The sequence below is a fragment of the Pelodiscus sinensis genome, chromosome 24 (genome assembly GCF_049634645.1).
Source record: "Pelodiscus sinensis isolate JC-2024 chromosome 24, ASM4963464v1, whole genome shotgun sequence".
Lineage (NCBI taxonomy): Eukaryota > Metazoa > Chordata > Testudines > Trionychidae > Pelodiscus > Pelodiscus sinensis.
In genome coordinates, this window is record NC_134734.1 from 17,043,806 (window position 1) to 17,062,126 (window position 18,321).

The window sequence follows — 18,321 nt, forward strand, 5'->3', positions numbered from 1 at the left end:
GGAACACTCAATACAGCTGACAGGCTTTTCCTTCTGTCTTACTGCCCCAAAGGGTTACAGGATGCACCTTGGTGCCAAAAGAGTTCACTCACATTTATATTGAGTATGTTGATGGGATAGTTTGGGAAGGGTTAATAAATGACCGGGTTAACAAATTATTGTCCATCTTTTTTGTGCCAGCCTCAAGGAGCAGGGCCACTAGGTGATATTCTAATATAAATAAAAAATTGAGGAACATTACAGAATCCAGTTCTCTTAGCTTCTTGTCTGGTGCTTTTAAGCCCTGGATCATGTACCCTGTAGCCAGTGCTAGGCAATCCAGAGGCAATTGCAAAGAAGGTGTGTGTCCCAGGGCGTGGGATTGTCACGAACGCAGTCCCAGAAGGCATATTGATCAGCGTGACAGAGCACTGTAATTTACCATGGAACGGCCAAGCAGATATCTTATTCAATACAGGTCTTGATAACACCACTGACTACATAGGTCGGTTCGTCAGCTGCCAAGTTGTTATCCTGGAGTCTAAAAAGGAAGCTGCCTTTCCATGAAATGCTTGTTTCTCATCACTGGCACCTCTGGTTTCCCTGGAGGATTAATCCTGATTTCATCCGGGTGTTCGGGAGAGGGGAGCAGATTTGGAGATTCCCCTCCCCATGCACCAGTTTTCCTGACTCTCTTGAGCTCTTTCATTACAATCTTATGGGCCCTCCTTCTGCCGGCATCCTTTTGGGGGTGGAAATTTCCTTGAAATCAGTGGATGGTCGGCAGGACTAGGCCTTGTCTTTCAACACTGGGGACAGTTGTTTTCATCTTCTGTCAAATTGAACTGAGCATGAGAGAGTCTTTGCTTCAAAGAATTTAGAGTTTAATTAGTTAATGGCAGGCCAACAAAGATTATTATCCCTATTTGACAGATGGGAAATTGTGGCTCAGGGGTTTGCCCAAGAGAGTCTGTGGCAGAGCCAGAAATCGAATGCAGCCTCCTGGAGGTCTAGGCCAGTGTCTCCACTGTTGTGCCATGTCTTTTGTAGCAGATGTCACCTGGTGGCACTGTTGCACACAGTTTTCCAAGTTCTCCGTGTGCGAGCAAGTTTTTAGTCTTGGAAGGAATGCTTGTGTTGTTGCAGGTGTCGTTACAAGGCTGTCTGGAGAGAAAGCTATTGCAAGCAGCTAGAAGGTTTCATTTCTTCTCATGTCAGCTCTTGGTGCAAAGTCACAGTGCAAAGTTTTGGTATTGAGGTGAGATTTCTGGAAGAGAGCACTGTCTCCATGTTTGTTGTGAGCACCCCTGTCTCAGGATTGCTGCAGATATGTAAATAAAGCAAATGACACTCAGGGTACATCTACACTTGCCCCCTAGTTCGAACTAGGGATGCAAATATAGGCGACTGAAATTGCTAATGAAGTGAGGATTTAAATATCCTGCGCTTCATTTTTTGAGGAGTAATGTTAGTTCAAACTAAGGGGTTTGATTTGAAATAACGCGGCCCAGAGCGCATTGCCTGGTTCGAATCAGCTGGTGATCTGAATAGCGCACGGGTGCGATTATGCTAATAATATTTAAATCCCCACTTCATTAGCAATTTTGGTTGCCTACATTTGCATCCCTAGTTCAAACTCTATACCACTATTTTCTGTTCACCTGCTATTCAGTGCCATGCGACTTGATTTGCAGGGGTACATGGAGAGGAAGGATGGTCCAGTGCTTAGGGCCACTGTGTACAGCCCTAGAGACTTACCACTGCCCATCTGAGGGATGAAGATGGTGTCAGAACATAGCACTACTGTCGGAAAAGGGAGCATCAGTATTAAAGGGAGTTGAAATTCATGATACTGAAAACTGTTCCTCTCGCAATACTTATGAGTTGTTGAACACTAGATGCTTGAGAAATGGTAGCTGCAGAGAGGAGTGCATAAGTCCCAGGTTTAAGTGGCACGTAAGTACTGCATAGGGACTGTGAATAGGAATGTTTTTGTGGAATGTACAGACAGACTGGAGCATATGCCAGCTGTGCAGCTAAGAAATAGGCTCGCCAAAGAGTGAGTTTCACATGCATGGAATCATTATGTCATTATTAGTGGTACTTGTATATCCCTATCCATCTATATGTTGCCGCTCACAGACCTTGATGAATAATTTACTGGAAAACTGACATGTTAAGTCACTCGTTTGAACTGAGAACCGGGTCTCTCCCGCAGTATCTCACAGCCCAGGGCCCTGGGAAAGGGGTGACGTGCCAGGAACGTCATTGTCTGCACCCCGGGGTGTGGTTATCTTAGGGTGCATCGAGTGCGCACTCTTGAGACTTGCCTCTTGCTCTTATGAAAACTCTGTTGCGGAAGTAGCTTGTTTTGATGATTAGGAAGTGGACTGGGTCAGATGGGGTCAAACGGGTCCCTCCATTGTAGAGTATTGCCCTGGAAAGGGTTTTTTTTTCCTCTTCGTTGCTTTTCGAGGAATGTTTATGCGGAAGCTGTTTAGTTCTGATTTATGAAATGAAGCTGCATGCTGTAAACGGGCAGAATCCCAGGCAAATTCAGTGCCATGCGACTTGATTTGCAGGGGTACATGGAGAGGAAGGATAGTCCAGTGCTTATGGGGATATGTCTTCGGTTCACATCTCAGCTGTGGGCTAGGCAGAGCGCCCACAAGGGGGGCTGTTCCCTCTCTTCTCTCCACACCCGCAACACCCCAGCTTCTGTTTAGGCACCTAAATAAAGGCCAGATTTTGAAAGCTCTCCAATAACTCCCACTGTGAAACTTCTGGCTATGTTTTCAAAAGCTTAATACCCAACATGCTTTTGAGAATCTAGCCCCAGGAGTCAAACCCAGATCTACTGAGCTCTAGTCCAGCCCTTTAACCACTAGCTCAGCTTTCCTTGACACCAATGTTTCTTCTTATTTTTTTCCATCCAAGTGCAGGATAAATGTTGTTCTGTGTCCTAAGACATGTGCACCACCAGTAGAAACACACACTACCAGCAGTGGGCACTGCTTATCAGCTCTGTGGCATTTGAATCTCTCCTGGGTGTCCACCCAAGCACTCAGCTTACAGGAACGCTGCTTGACACCTGATTGCAAGGTGCCACATTGAAAATTGACAGTCATAGCTCTTTTCTACTCATTTGCTCACAAGTATCCAAAGCCGAGTCTTCAAGATGCTGCCCAGAGCTCTTGCTGGGTGTTGCTACAGTCTTCATCCTGCAGAAATATGTCACCTTTATCTGCCGAGGGGAGGATGGAGATATGTATCAATAAGATCCTCTCTATTTCTTAAACAGAAGTGGACCAGATGGTCTAAGCAACATCCTTGTTACTTGAGTGGCCACATCTCTCTTCCCAGGCAGATGTTGGCTTGGCTGGTGATTGCTCCCTGCACCAACCCAGTGGAAGTGGGTTTCTGATGTCCTTTTGCGTGGGTTGGTGCTCGGTGAAAAGGCGCCATATGGCCATTAGCAGAATGGAACCCTGTTCCCCAGTTCTTTACTCTTGGGGTGCACACACATGAGTTCCTCTTGTAACTAGATTCTGGTGCACGTGCCCTCGAGCCATGAACAGAAGGGTGCATTTATTTATCATTCGTATTGCATGGACCCCATTGTGCTAGGCACTGTTCACATACAGAAGACAGGTCCGCCCACTGGGCCGCACAGTTTACACTGTCGCAGTCATTTACACCCATGTGAATTGAGTGTGAAAAACTCAGCACTGAAGACTCACTTTGTACTGGTGTAAATGACTGCATCCCATTCTGGGCAGACAGGGCTCTGATGCAGATGGGAATTGTACTGGTGTATGTGACCAGGTTGGAAGCCAGGAACTGTTGCAAAACGTGTCTGCACTAGGGGCTTACCTGGGGATAGCCGATCCCACTGTAAGCCAGGCCTACGAGGAGCTGCCTTCTTCAGGGTCATTGTTATTTTGGGTGGCTCAGACTTAAAAGGAACATTATCCTTTTTGAAACATAAGCCGAGCCTCCTACATGTTACGGTACAGCAGCTCCGATCTGGCACGTCCGACGGGTGGGAGAAAACAACGCACAGTCAGAGTGTTCTCTCTTCTCCAGCCTTCCATGAATTCCATTGTGGCTTCCCTCTTCCCCCCTCCCCAACTTTTAACTCTAAGGAACCATCTGTGAGTCAGTCGGCAGAGGTGGGGTGGCGGGGGAAGGGTGAGATTGGCGTGGGAGGGTCTCCGTGTTTAGGCTTGGTAAGCGGATGGTTGGAGGAGCGTCTGGCGGTGACCTTTTTCCGCATACTGAAGGGAAAGGATGTGTGTGAAAGCATCGGAGGTTCCCAAAGGACTTCACGAACGGGCTCCCAGTGGACTGCACAAACACAGAGCAGCTTTCCGTGGTTTTGAGGATTTCAGACATTTCCTCCCCTTGTCTGGAAGCATATCTACCCGCCCCTGGAACTACTTTATCTATGCGCTTCCTCCATCCCAGTGCTGGCTGTTCCGGAGAGCGCAGGGACTGATGTGTCCCTCATGTTGCCAACCCCAAATATTCAAAAATCGTGAGTCGAGATCCCCAAACTTATGAGGTAAAAATAGATTTTTGGCTTCTTTTTATTTATCATCTGTGTTTTGGGCCTCTGGGCTTAATAGATTTTAAAGCTAGGAGGAACCGTTAGACTCATCTGGTTGGGCTGCACGGAAGTCAAGTTTGCAGCTCGGGGTATGTTTACGCTACAAAGTTTTGTCGGAAAAACGGCTGTTTTTCAAACAAAACCTGAGTAATATCCATACTGCAATCATGTTCTTTCGAAAGTAAATCAAAAGAACAGAGGGGTTTTTCCAGCGTTGGTAAACCTCTTTCTACTAGGAAGAAGCCTTTTTCCAAAAGAGCTCTTTCGGAAAAAGATGTGTGTGAACCGGGAAGAGGGAGTTCTTTCACAAGAAGAGGAAAGAGGAAAAAGCACAGGTGCCCTGGTGGCCATGCCGCTCATAGTAATCATAGCTTACATGCGAGATAGCGTCCATTCAGTGTGGACACTCTCTGTTGAAAAAGCAGATTGGTTTTTTAATGCGCTTTTGCTGTGTGGACACTCTCTTTTGGAAGAAGTTTTTTTGAAAGATCTCTTCCGGGAAAAACTTCTTCTGAAAGAAGTCTGCAATCTAGACATAGCCTCAGAGGTAGGTTTGTTATCTTAAGTGGAAGCTGAGATTCTCAGATTCCCAGGGCTCCAGGAAGTGGGGCTCGAGGGAAAAAAAATCCTAAGACATGTGGTAAAATGATGAGATTTGGCAATGCTGTATTTTGCATTCATTTGAAACGAACTGGAGAGCTGATTGTTTGTAATAATTGAGCTATAAGGAGGTCTATTGGTTTGAAGAGGATTTAATATAGCAGAGTAGTGATAGAAAGTGGTAGAAGTCCATAGGAACAGTTGATGAAATAGAAGGTAGATTCAAAACTCATAAAGGGAATCTTGTTAAGGCATCCTGTGCTGTAACTAGGTATTTTTGCACCCGGGGCAAAATATTAATTATGTGCCCCCTCTCCTTAGGTTAACATGCATCATGCTCTTTACTTTTGCAGCTTATTATTTTTACTTACTGTGTCTTTGCGACCCTGATTATGATGCGTCCAGGGTGAGCGCCATGCTTGCCCCACCCTTGTTACAGCCCTCGAGGGACTGTGGAACTCTTTGCTACATGATGTCATGGAGATCAGGGCCCAGATTTTCCATGGTATTTAGGCATCTAACTTCCACTGATTTTTTTAGAAAAATCGAAGGTACCCATGTATGGAAGGAGATACTCAGAACTCCTGGCATAGGGTGGGAGGGGAGTTGCAGGGAGTCCTTGAAAAGGCAGGAGAGGGGGGGAAAGAAGGTGACTTATAGAAAGATTGTGAGGTGGAATGCAAGGAACCCCTGTAAAAACCTCCTGCATCAGGTTCAGGAAGATAGGGACGGGTTATCCAGTCATTACAGGGAACGTTGCATCTTCCTCGGAAGCAGTTGGTAACTAGTTTAATGAGAGGACCGAATGGATAGTCTCATGCGTCAGTTCTTGTAGTCTGCAGTGTATTGCTGCAGTGCTTGAAAAGGTAGGGAAGGTTGCTTTGCATACGATCTAGAGATGACAGAACCCAACAGAGCAGATGTGGGGTCTTTGGTATGCAAATGCCAGCTGGTTCCTCCGAGTAAGTTTTCAGGTGAACCAGGAAGTTTCTAAAAAGCCATGTTAATATCTGTACAACCAATCCATGGGCCTCGAGCCCAGCTTTTTCAAGGCTCTGCTCTTCTCAAAGCGAGGAGTTGAGTGCTGGGCTCTATTGAAAATCTAGTCCCACTTCTGGGTGCTGAACACTTTAAAATCTGGTCCTGGATGCCTGCCTGGTGAAAATGGGCATCGCTTTCACCTCCTTTGCCAGGCTTTGGCTGTTGTGACCATCTGCTGGAAGGATGTGTGGGAGAGGGTGGCAAGAGGCAGAGCGGGTGTGGTATCCCGTGGGCTTTTTGGTTTCTTTCAGGGCTTTGTTGGAGGAGCAGAGAATATGAGACTGAGGTCACCTGCCTGACTGCATAAACTGGCTTGAGGTTGCCATGGCAACAGATCCTGGCGTCTGGCCCCTTAAGGCCTTGTCCACTCAAGGCTGAAAGATTCTTTGCAGAAATGGTCCTCTCTTGCGAATGCCGATTTAGCTCTAGTTTAGGGATGTAAAAACAGTCAGACAACCATGTGGGTTACACAGTTAAATGGGCTCTGTAGGTCCCACAGACTGCCGGCGGTTCCCAGCCTCACAGACTCCTGGTCCCATGAGCTCTCTGTGGTGGCCAGCCCCTAGTGGCTGCTATCCTGGGGGGCTGCCAGCTTCTGAGAGTTTAACCAGTTAAATTCTTATATTCCTACTCTAGTTAGTGGTGGTGTGAACTAGGGATGCAATAGTGTAAAGCTAAAGCTTTTTGGTTAATGCTATAGACCACACGCATTCCTCCCCTCCCCACTTGCCAGTAAATTTTTGAGCAGGCTGGCCAGCAGCCCGGCTCAGTCCTGGCTTGTGATGAGTCCGGGACCTGCTTACGCTGCAGCTCTGCATTTAAAATGTATTAGGAGTTGGGTGGGCAGGCAGCCCAACTCAGTTCCGGCTCGTGCGCTGGGTCTGTGAGCTCAGGCCACCCCCTAGACAGGGGCTGCTGCTATCCTGCACCACTGTGTCTGTATCAGAGGCAGCAGTACAAGGCAGTAGGCAGCTGGTTCACCAGGGGAGCTGGTTTTTAAACTGAATTCCTTTGTGGTCCCGCTCCCGCTCCCACCTGGCATCCCATACTGCTGTCTCTGATACAGTGGCAGCAGCGTGGAGTGGTAGGGGTCTTCTTGGGAGTGAGGCCGGAGCATGCTGGCTGCCGGCCCCGCCCCCAGGGACTATCGAATAGTCGACTACCCGATAAGAATTCATGAGGTTATTTGCCCGAAATAGCGTTCTGTGCGTGTTAACAGCACGCCCGTTATTTTGAAATGCATTAGAAATAATGGGCTTCTTATTCCGGCTTCCTGTATACCTTGGGTAGACAGCTCCAGATTTCAAAATAATCTATGCAATTTGTGTAGCTCAAATTGTGTAGCTTATTTTGAGGTACACACTACTGTGTAGATGTACCCTTGATGTTAATGGTATCTCTCCCAGGAGGAGTTTGGCTCAAAGATTTCATCGGCTTCTCCTTTTCCCCTAATGCTCCTTTACCCTGTCTTGCTAATGGCTAAAGATCCTTTATTACATCTCTACAGCCCACCCAGGCATGGGTCCCCTTCCAGGGGACTAGTGCCTTGCGTGGAATAGGAGCCAGCCCCTGGCCCAAACAGCTTAATAGTTTAAATAGATAAAGAACAGATTATGATAGGGAGTTAAAGCACTGGGAGATTAAGTGACTCAGCCAAGAGTCTGGGGGTAGGTCTATGCCACTCTCTGGGGTTTGACAGAAGCATGGATTTGCACCCTTGTACTAGCTCTAATCTACCGATCACGGCTAAAAATAGGACATAGCAGCCTGGGCTAGCCACATGAGGGGCTCAGGTGCTGTCATGTCTTTCCTGCTATTTTTAGCCCTGCTCGCTAGCGTGGGCGTACCAACCCCTGCTGTAATTGTAGCTCTGCTGCTACGAAAGACCTACCCTGTGGACAGAATGAATCCACGTCTCCCGAAGCTTAGTTCAGGGCCTGCGTGACAAAAGCAGCCTTCTGGTTGAAGCCCATGTGTTTTTTTCCTTCATCGCTGTGTCGGTTCCTCTGCTAAGGCTGAAATGATTGATCGCATCCCGGTGGTTTCCATGGCAACGCTCTGGGATGTGTTTTTAAAAAAAATAAAGAACACCAATCCCTCTTTCTCCACTCCACCCCTTATTGGATTACGACTGCACTGAAGGATCAGGCGGCAGGTGAATCTGGGTCACAGGGGGAGGAAACGTGTCCTCCGGTGTCTCTTAAGTAATTCCTAATGCCATCCGGGCTGGCAAGGGGAAGAAAGTTGAGGAGAGAAGGATATTCAGCACATAGACTGTGCTTTCCAAGTATTAGCTAATTTAATCTTTCCCGATGCCCTCGGAGGCAGGGATTATAATGGGCTGCATGTATGCATGTGCATGTATGTGTCTGATTGCCCTGTGTTAGACTGAATCAGAGTGGCTCCACTGTGTGTAATAGGCCCTATACTGTCAACAGCAAATGGGGATCCTCTGTTAGCTCAACCATCACTGTGCAGGAGGAAGCGAGAGCTTTTCACATGAGTGTTTGGCAGCAGGAAGAAAGCGGCTGGGATGAGGTGGCTGTTCCACACAAGAAGTGGAGGACAGGGGCCAGCACACAGCTCAGAATCAATGCCTGGCTCTCCTGGCTCCCAGCCCAGTGCCCAAATCGCTGGCTCATTCCGAGCCACCGCCCTATGTTAAAAAGAAGGCCATGTAGGGTATTATAGCAAACATGGAAACCTCGCCGTGAGAGGGGCCGACTCTCCCAGGTGGTATATGAATGAGAGCTTGTTCGATTCTCTAGGCGTAAGCCTCAGGAAAGAATATACTTAGTAAGTTAAGTATTCCCACCAGAAATCTTGGATCTTACACAAAAGTCTTTATATTGCAAGGCGCGCAATTGGCAGGAGCGACAAAAACACTTTTTTTTTTTTTTGCCTCCGCAGTTTGTACATTGCAAGTTTTCTCTCATCCCCCAAAATAAACACTTTTTTTTTTCCACACCCCCGGAGCTGCTGTTGCTCATGGCAGGAAGCCCAGACTCCGTAGGAACTCAGAAACACTGCAGCATCCAGACCCTAACTTTGCTCTGGGTTTTCAGTCCTAAGGGGATAAAATGGGAGGGCATTTTATTTCTTTTTTTCTGGAGTTTATGGACTTTCCCACAAGTCAAGATAAGTATATTGCTGGGCCAGTGCAGCAAATTCTTCTGTGAGTTTCCAGCCTCAATTTCCCTGCTCTTTGGTCTCTCTAAAATTCAGGTGCCTCTTATATGTAGATTGTTTTGAAACCAGTTGATACAAGTGGCAGCCTGTGTCTCCTGGCTCATTGGCTTTTGTCTTAGGAGAACACAATGGGGACGTACCATGCGACGTCTTCATTCCTGGTGGACCTGTAAGCCCCTTGAATCAGTTGCATCTCCTTCCCGCTCAGCTTGAGCAAAGCTCAGACGTGGTAGGTAGAATTTGGTGGAGCTGTCTCCAGGCACCAGGGGAAAATGTCCGATGCAACCTCCTCTTACATGTATATTTCATTAAAAGCCAGAATTGTGTTTCTAGACTTCATTTTTCCCATCTGCAAGACTGATAGATTTCAAGATTAGAAGGGGTCATTACATCATCTAATCCAGGGGTGGGAAAAAGGGCCTTTGGGGGCCAGATCCGGCCAGCCAAGAGAGAGGACCCGGCCTGTGGAGTCCCTGTGGCCCCCAGGCCAGTCAAGGTTTGGGGGCGAGGAGAGTGCATGAAGTCTCCCATCCTGCCAGGAGCATGCAGCACTTCTAAGCACCGCTTGCTCCTTGCAGGATGGGGGCAGGTGGGAGGAGACTTCATGCACTCTCCCCTCTCCTCCCCGCAGAGGCCCTGATTGGCCTGGTAGTAGGGGGAGCAGCAGGGCCTCTGCAGGCCAGATTAACTCAATTGGTGGACCAGAGTCTCCTCCCCCTTCCCCAGGCCAATCAGGGGTTGGGGGTGGGGAGGAGCATGTGAAGTCTTCTCCCGCCCTGCCAGGGGCTCAGCACTTAAAGTCAACCGCCAGCTGCTGCTCAGTTGGTGGTTGACTCTAAGCACAGCGCTCCCTTGCAGGGGGGGGGAGGGAGGTAGGGAACGAAAGACTTCACATGCTCCCCCTCCCCAGGCCCTGATTGACTTGAGAGTAAAGAGGGGGGAGGGCGCAAAGTCTCCTCCCACTGCTGGGGGCATGGGTACCGAGAGGGAACCACCAGCTGTTCAGAACATCTGGCGGTTCTCTCTGAGGAGTGGGGGGGCAAACACTAGATCAATCAGGGTCTGCGAGTGGGGAAGCATGGAAGTGTCCTGACCCCCTCCCCTTCCTCCTGAGGCTCTGTCCCTTCGGCTTGAGGCCTCGCCCCTTCCGGGGTGGCCCGGGGCCATCTCAAAAATTTCTGAAGTGGCCCTGGTCAAAACTATTGCCTACCCAGCCTTGATCTAATCTGATCTCCTGAATAACAGAGGCCACAGAGTATCCCCGTTTCCTCTAGGGATGTTTGACAGCATGTAATTGAATAGTAGTGTAACTGCATAAAAATGTAGCGGTTACACGGCTATTTGATAGTCCCTGGCAGTGGGGGTGGCAGCCAGTGCACTCCCGGCCCTACTTTCAGGGAGCTCCTGCCACCCTGCGCTGCTGCCTCTGTATCAGCTCCCTGCGCAGAACGGCTCCTGCTTGCTACCCTGCGCTGCTGCCCGAGTTAATGAGTTTCCTTACATTAGGGATGTTAAATATCGGGTAATTGAATAGTCGATTAACCACGAATTCTTATCGGTTAGTCGACTAGTCTACTAACTAGTCCCAGGGGCTGGGACTGGCAGCCAATGCAGTCTGACACCACTCCCAAGGAGCCCCTGGCAAGTCCACGCTGCTGTCTCTGTATCAGGGAAGCCCGTTTAAAAACCTCATGGACCAGCTGCCTGTTGCCCTGCACTGCTGCCTCTGATATAGAGGCAGCAGCACAGGGTGCCAGCAGCCCCTGTCCAGGGGAGGGGTAGAGCTCCTGGGTCTGGCACAAGCCAGAACTGAGCTGGGCTGCCTGTTCACCTGGCTCCTAATGCACATTAAATGCAGAGCCGTAGCGGTGGTAGATCCTGGACACGGTGCGAGCCAGGACTGAGCTGGGCTTCTGGCCAGCCTGCTAAAAAATGTACTGGCAAGGGGGAGAGGGGAATGTGTTTAGTCTATTGCATTAACGTATATGCTTTTGCTTATCGATAAATCGACTATACTATTACATCCCTACCTTACATTCAACTCCCTTTTGACATCAAAAGTGACGTATGGGACACTTCCAGCCCACACAGTTAGCCTCATTAGCACCTGGACTACAATCGACAGGTAATTTTTCCCCTCTTATTTTGAGGGTTCCTGCCCTTTTTTCTCCACTCGAGATCATCTCATCTGAGGAAGTGGGTTGTGCCCACGAAATCTCATGATAATTTTTGCCACAGGACCACTCATTATTTAAAAGTTGTTTTTAAAGTTACAGACTAACATGGCTACTCCCTCTGTCCCTTCTGAATGTAACTCAGAGCCGAGAGTAGCACGGATATGGCTGGAAAAAAGCGGCACTTCACATCATAATGTTTAGCCCATGCTGTAAGACTGGGTGGATCTACTGTTTATTTCCAGACTGGAATGTGTTTGGATTTCTTTGCTCTTTTAATTCCTGGCTTATTTTGCGGGCTATTTGCAGCATTCTTGGGACTGATTCATATTCTTTAAAGTCCAGATAGGTGTTCTCGGCCTTACAATGTTGTTTTTTTGGTCTTCGAACATAATTCAAGAGGCTGTATCTCGGGTATACTGAAGGCCCTCATTATAGTGTAAGGGGATGTCAGAGTGGTGGGTAAATTGCACTTTGGGGCCGCTTTACAGAGCAGTATAAAGGGGTCTTGGTGTGCAACAATGAACTCCTTCATCTGCAATTATCGATCTTGTGTGCAAGCCAATTTTAGCCAAAACTGAGCACAAAGGGATTTAAGAAAATGACCAATTACGACATATGATGCCTTTGTACAAAAGCCCTTTTTTGACCTGTATAAGCTTAGGAAACCCATAAGGCACACTGGATTGGTGTTGTTTCTTAAAGGATGATATTATTTATTATTTGTATTGATCATACTTTCAAAGAGCATTTAGCTAAATGGGAACACCACACCCTTATTCTGGAACAAGAGGGGTCTACACATGGATTTATTGACAAGACAAGGCCCCTTCATACCAAACCTTACAGTTGTCACTGTAATTTACTGACACTTTCAAGTCTCCTCCCAGTGTGAAAGGGATGTAGCATAAATGTGAATCTGGCCCAAAGGGCAGGAGAAAGTATTATTATCATCCCCATTTTACAGAAGGGCAAACTGAGGCACCAGAAGGCAAGCTAGGTCCTGATGCATTCAGTTGTCTTGACTCATGCATCATCTCCTTTGTACTCATGTAGTTCTCTGCTATTCTGATGGGGAGGAGGCCTTTCGTGCTCACTTTGCACTGGTGGAAGGCAGAGGTGAATTGAGCTCGGAGGGCACAAGTAGGGCTGGATTCCCCAAAGAGATTTGTGCCCATTTTGGCCCTAAATAAGGGCCAGATCCACCAAAGAGCGCAGCATTGTGAGCGGTCTTGAAAACCTCGCACCAAAAGTATGTCTCCATTGCAGTGTAAACCTGGATCTGTGGGACCTGGTGTGACCTTCTGATTCAGGTCTGCGGCTTGAGTTGTGTCCACATGGCATAATGACAGGGCTTGGACCTGGAGCACAACATGTCTTAGATTCTGATCCAGCACTCTAGCAGCCTCCTATGCCCTGGATCTCAAGGGCTTGATTATCTGAGTCAGACTGATTTGTGTGTGGACAGAACAGGGCTATTCCGGCTCGAACCCAAACGTGTAGACAGATGCTCAGTAACTCGTCCAAGGTCACCTAGGGGGTCTATAGCAGAGCGTAGAATTGCACCTTTGTTCTCTGCAGGGAGAGAATCCCAGGAACATGAAAGGCAAAGCTCTCTATTGTGAATGCAGCTGGGGGAGGATGAGCTGGCTCATCCCAGTTCCTGATGCAGACTTTGTGCTGCAGCTGGGATTGATGGCAAGAGTGGCATAAAACATCACAGAGGTGACCTGAGGAGGGCAGGAATGAATGAGGCTGGTCAGAACGAAGGGCGCAGGGTTGGAAGGCACTGCCTGGGTTTCTGCTGTCACAAGGCAGACTGGTCATATATTCTCATTCCTAAATTAATCCCACAGCGTCTTCCAGTGAGTTAGGTTGTTGGCCTCCCTGGTGCTCTAGAGCCTTCCATCTCTGCTATTTAGAAACCTGCTCCTGTCTTTCCCTGCTGCAGGACGGGTAAAGAAGGCCTGATTTTTTTCTCTCTTCTTGAGCTTTATTATTATGCATTTGCATGATGCTAGCACCTAGAGGCCTTGGAAGATGTCAGGTCTCCTTTATAAGAGACTCCTGTCCCTGTCTTTATGCCAGGGGTGGACAATCATTTTTGACCGGGGGCAATTTCAGAAATTTTTAAAGTGGCCCCGGGCTTCTGTGAAAAGGGCGGGGCGAGGACACTTCCGTGCTTCCCCACCCACAGACTCTGATTGATCTGGGGGGTGGGGGAGCATGCCAAGTCTTTGCCCCCCCCCCCCCCCCGAGAGAACCACAAGATGTTCTGAACAGCTGGCAGTTCCCTCAAGGTACCCGTACCCCTGGCAGTGGGAGGAGACTTCACGCACTCCTCTTTGCCCCCAGACCAATCAGGGCTTGGGGTCGGGGGGAATGCACGAAGTCTCCTCCCACTTTGCCAGGAGCGTGCGGTGCTTCTAAGTGATGCGCACTCCTTGCAGGGCAGGGGCAGGGCGGGAGGAGACTTCGCACTTCCTTCTGCCCCCAGGCTCTGATTGGCCAGGGGGTGGGATGCGGGGGAAGTAGGCAGGGCCTCCGCAGGCTGGATCAACTCTTGCCCAACCCTGCCTTACGCTCTAATGACTTCAACAGATAAAGATGGGGCACTAAGCATCAGTGAGATTAAGCGATTTCCCTCCCCCCCCCCCCCCCAGGTGATGCAGGAAGTCTGGGAATTGGACGGAGACGTTGTTGGTTCCCCTTTGAAAAAATCAGATTCCAGTGATACATGGAAATGTGGGATCTAACCCTGGACCAGAAACAGAGGCTTTTGTGGTCTCTCTGACCCCCTGGGCTTGGTTCTGTGACTCCAGCAGCACAAGGTTCATGGGCGTTCGATGCAGAGCTAGGTCCTTTTCCTGCCCAATGGTGGCCCACACAGTGGATCTCTGGAGCTGAGGGTGGACTTTGTTAATCCAAGCTGGACTTTGTCCCTCACTATGGTGGGTTACTGCGTATCACCAATACTGAGGGGAAGAGCCCATGGGGGATCTGTGCGGCTGTGATCAGTGTAGGTAGCGAGAGGTCCGTGGATTGGGAAGAGCAGAGAGGGGCTGCCGATCCGGCTTGCTTTGTAAGGTTAGGACCGTGGTTCTTAACCTGGGGTGCACGCACCCCGTGGGGGTGTGAGATGCCCTTTCTGGGGGTGCGAGACATGCCAGATTTTTATGATATATCTTAGGTTTACAGAACTGACCCACTTCAACGATTTTTAATAAGGGGCGCGAGAACATATTTTGAGCACCAAAGGGGTGCATGCTGCAGTAAGGCTAAGAACCACTGGGTTAGGGCTTTGCTTTGTATATTACCGCATTCTGCTTGTGAGGACATTCCCAGTGCAGTGGCGGGTGTGTTCCGCCTTCCTGCCCCAAAGAAATAAATCAGGAAAACCTGTGCACGATCGGTGTTTGGCCGAGGCAGAATCACAGACTTGGGGCGTGGGGCCCTTACTTCCCTAAGGATACATGAGGTCCCCAAAAGTGGTGGGATGGAGGGGGAGCAGGGGCCCTGCTTCCCTCTGGTGGCTAATGCAGCCTAGTGAATTGGGTATAGCAACAGGCAAGTAGCTTTTGTCGTGGGGATTTTAATAGGGAATCTGAGTCCAAGGCAGGGTTCTGGCTGGAATTCAGTCCTCCCTCTCTTCGTAAGAGCTATACTGAAATGAGATTTAGGTCCTGGCAACTCTAGTCCAAATGTCTGATTGATTAATGGGATTGAATCTTAAATTCTTTGATTTAATTTCGCATCTGGTTTTCTCAAGGGTTGGTTTTGTTGTGTGTGTTTTGGGACGCTCCATTCTGAGATCTGATGAGATAAGGCAAAGATGCCCATGGAACAAAAAATTCTTCCCCGATAATTATTTATACCTCCATGTGCGTCACGGGTAAACATCTGGATCTTCTCCAAACATCTTCATTTGAATTGTTGTAAAGTCTCTTGCATGGATGTTTTCAAATTCCCTCCCATTCCTGCCCCCTACCCAGCTGCACTGGAACAATTTGTATGGGATTTGTGAGGGTGGTAAACCCCATATAAGATGGAAACCACGTGCTCTCTCCCCTCTCCCCCCCCTCCCCCCCCCCCCCCAGCCTTCCTTGGATTGCATTTGTTATTTACAACTTTGCTGAAATGGGGGATAGAATATTATTGAAAGGAGTCTAAGGCAACTGATCATAACCTATCTCCTGTGTGGCCAATTCCTTCTTGTGATTCTGGAGATGTTTGGTGACAATGGGAGAAGCTCTGGCTTGTGTTTTCTAAAATAAATAGATACATTTAAAAGCGTTCTAACACGTGGTGGCAGAGAAAAGCTTAGAACCATCACCCCAACAAGCTCTAATGCCAGCAGGCTAATAAAGAACACCCCCAAATCTTATTTTAAAATCTCATGATTTTTAAGCCAACCTCGTGATTTTGGGGATCCAGACCTAGGATTTTGGAGTATTTGTGCTTGGCTCCTTTTGGGCAGGGATTGCCTTTTCTTCTGCATTGACACTGCACCTTGTTGGTCCATGACGAGGGCTCCTAAGTGCTATGGGAATACAAATAAATATTAACATCTCCTACTGAATATTAATACCTCCCTGCTCGTGCTGAATTTCTGCCAGGGCTGAGATCCGGCATCTGTAGGCTTGGCAGTTCGTAGTCCCAGCACTGCTGTGCTTGGTGCCTGAGTTATGGATATAAAAACATTGCTTATGGCCCAGGACCTCTTTCATTACCAATTTAAGCACTGGTTGCCCTGGTAACGTAATAGTCTCAGGTAGACAAGCCCTTTTGTCAGGGGTGGGCAATAAAATGGTGGCTGTTTGCTGGGGCTAGTCACTGGTGGGCTGCTGCTGCTATATTTACCTGCACCTCCACAGGTGCAGGTGCTCGCAGCTCCCAATGGCCAGGAACGGCGATCTGCGGCCAACTGGAGCCCCCAGCGGTTGGCGCCAGGGTGACTGGCCTAATCACCTGCCCCTAAGGCTGGCCTTACTTTGCTCTATCCTGGCTCCAAGGCCGTCGTTAGGGCTTATGGGGCCTTACGCGGTACTAGTAAACCGGTGCCCAGTGGCAGTCCTTGAGTGGCACTTTTTTAGAGATGTGGTTTTATAATCTTCAGCAGCACATGAATGAAATATTTTTAAAGCAGGTTTCAAACTAAGGTCCTGAGGACCAGTGAGGGGCAACCGAGGCGAGCGAGTGGGCCGCATGCGTGGCCCTTTTTCATCTCCCCGGGCCCCCAAAGTGTTGTAACCAAGACAGTCTCCCAGGAGAGGGTCGTTTTGCTCGCTGCGCTTGCGTGCCTAGAATTGGCAGGGTTTGCCGACTGAACCGTAGCTGCGCTGTGATTGGATGCAGAGGGAGCACATGACTCTCACATACAATGTTGTGTGCAGTCAGCCTGCACCTCACTTCACGTGCGTTGTTTTACTTGTGCATCACTTTAGTAACACCGGAAGGAAAAAATCTGGACGAATCTGGCAACCCTGTGTACGGGTAATGATAAACAAATTGTCTCATGGACTATACTCAGAAACCTGATGGGCCGCTGGTTGCCCACTACTGTTGTAGACGAACATGGTTTGTCTCATCCTTGCCCCTCACCCCCACCCTCTGTTCTAACACCTGATTTGTCAGTACATCATTTGTTTACTTTCTTCATTGTATTCCTTTGTTATATATGGTCATGCCAGTTCCCTTTCAGAATATGATCTGAGGAAGTGGGTCTGCCCCAGGAAAGCTCATCACCTAATGAACTATCTTGTTGGGCTTAAAAGTGCTACATATTTTTTTCCTTTTGTTTTATGGTAATTACAGAAACTGACTGTGTTTACCTGGGGTTGACAAATGCCTGTAAATGGCTTCATTACCACTCGAATGGGTCTTTCACAGGTTCAGTGTTCTGCTAATAGCTCTGGCAGGCTTTGTTACTTTTAACTAGATTCTCTCTGGAGGAAGCAGAGCCACAGAAGAGGCATAGGAAAAGCAGGTGGGTGGACATTAAGATTTAGTGGTGCCCCAAATTTTCAGGTACCCTACACAACTGTGTATTCTGACTAAGGATGGTCCTGCCTGACTCTTGGCAGAGTAACTACATAAGACCCAGAACCCATGCTTCCCTAGAAGGCCCCAGCCCTGCAAACAGAAATAGGACCCTCCCCCCAACTAATTTCAGGGGACAGCTTGCAATGTTAACACAGATTTTAATACATCAGTTGGCTCAGTTGCACTTCAGATTGTTTTTCCCTGCCGGGGGGAGGATGTGTAATCTAAAGCAGGTGTCTCTGTGTCTAAATGAGTCATGTACACACAGGGGGCCAGAAGATGTAAGGTACACCCGCTTAAAGGCCTGGTGACCAATCACCGATTGTCTGATTTTTTTCTGAGTGTCAAATGCTGGCTGCTGCTTTAGATTTGGATTGCTGCTAAACTGGAAAGAATATTTAAAATGTGAGAGGCGGGGTGGCCACGGCACCGGCGTGGGAGTCCGGACACCTGGGTTCTATTCATGGCTCTACTGTGTGATCTTGGGCAATTTATTTCACCTGAAGTGCTTTGGGACAAACATGGAGTCTGATTCTTAGGTTTATTCTAAAGTGGTGTCCGCGCTAGGAGGAAAGGTGCCTTTTTGACCCGCGTGAAGATACCAGATGTTAAGATCCTAGTGAAGTCATGACAGATGTCATTTTAAACTGCATTAGTTCAGGAAAAACCCTGGTAGTGAAGCCTTGG

The 18,321-nt window shown here is 48.5% G+C and overlaps 1 protein-coding gene across 12 annotated transcripts in view; it reads left to right on the forward strand.

The window, feature by feature from the left end:
• Positions 1–18,321, forward strand: part of MEF2D (myocyte enhancer factor 2D) — a 223,051-nt gene that overhangs the window by 15,754 nt on the left and 188,976 nt on the right. The window contains exon 1 of one of the 12 annotated variants that reach the window (XM_075907985.1): positions 3,694–4,543. The exons of the other annotated variants lie outside the window; for them this stretch is intronic. The gene's annotated coding sequence lies outside the window, so the exon portion shown is untranslated. Of the gene's footprint in view, positions 1–3,693; positions 4,544–18,321 lie in introns of those variants that run through there. 12 annotated transcript variants of the gene reach the window in all.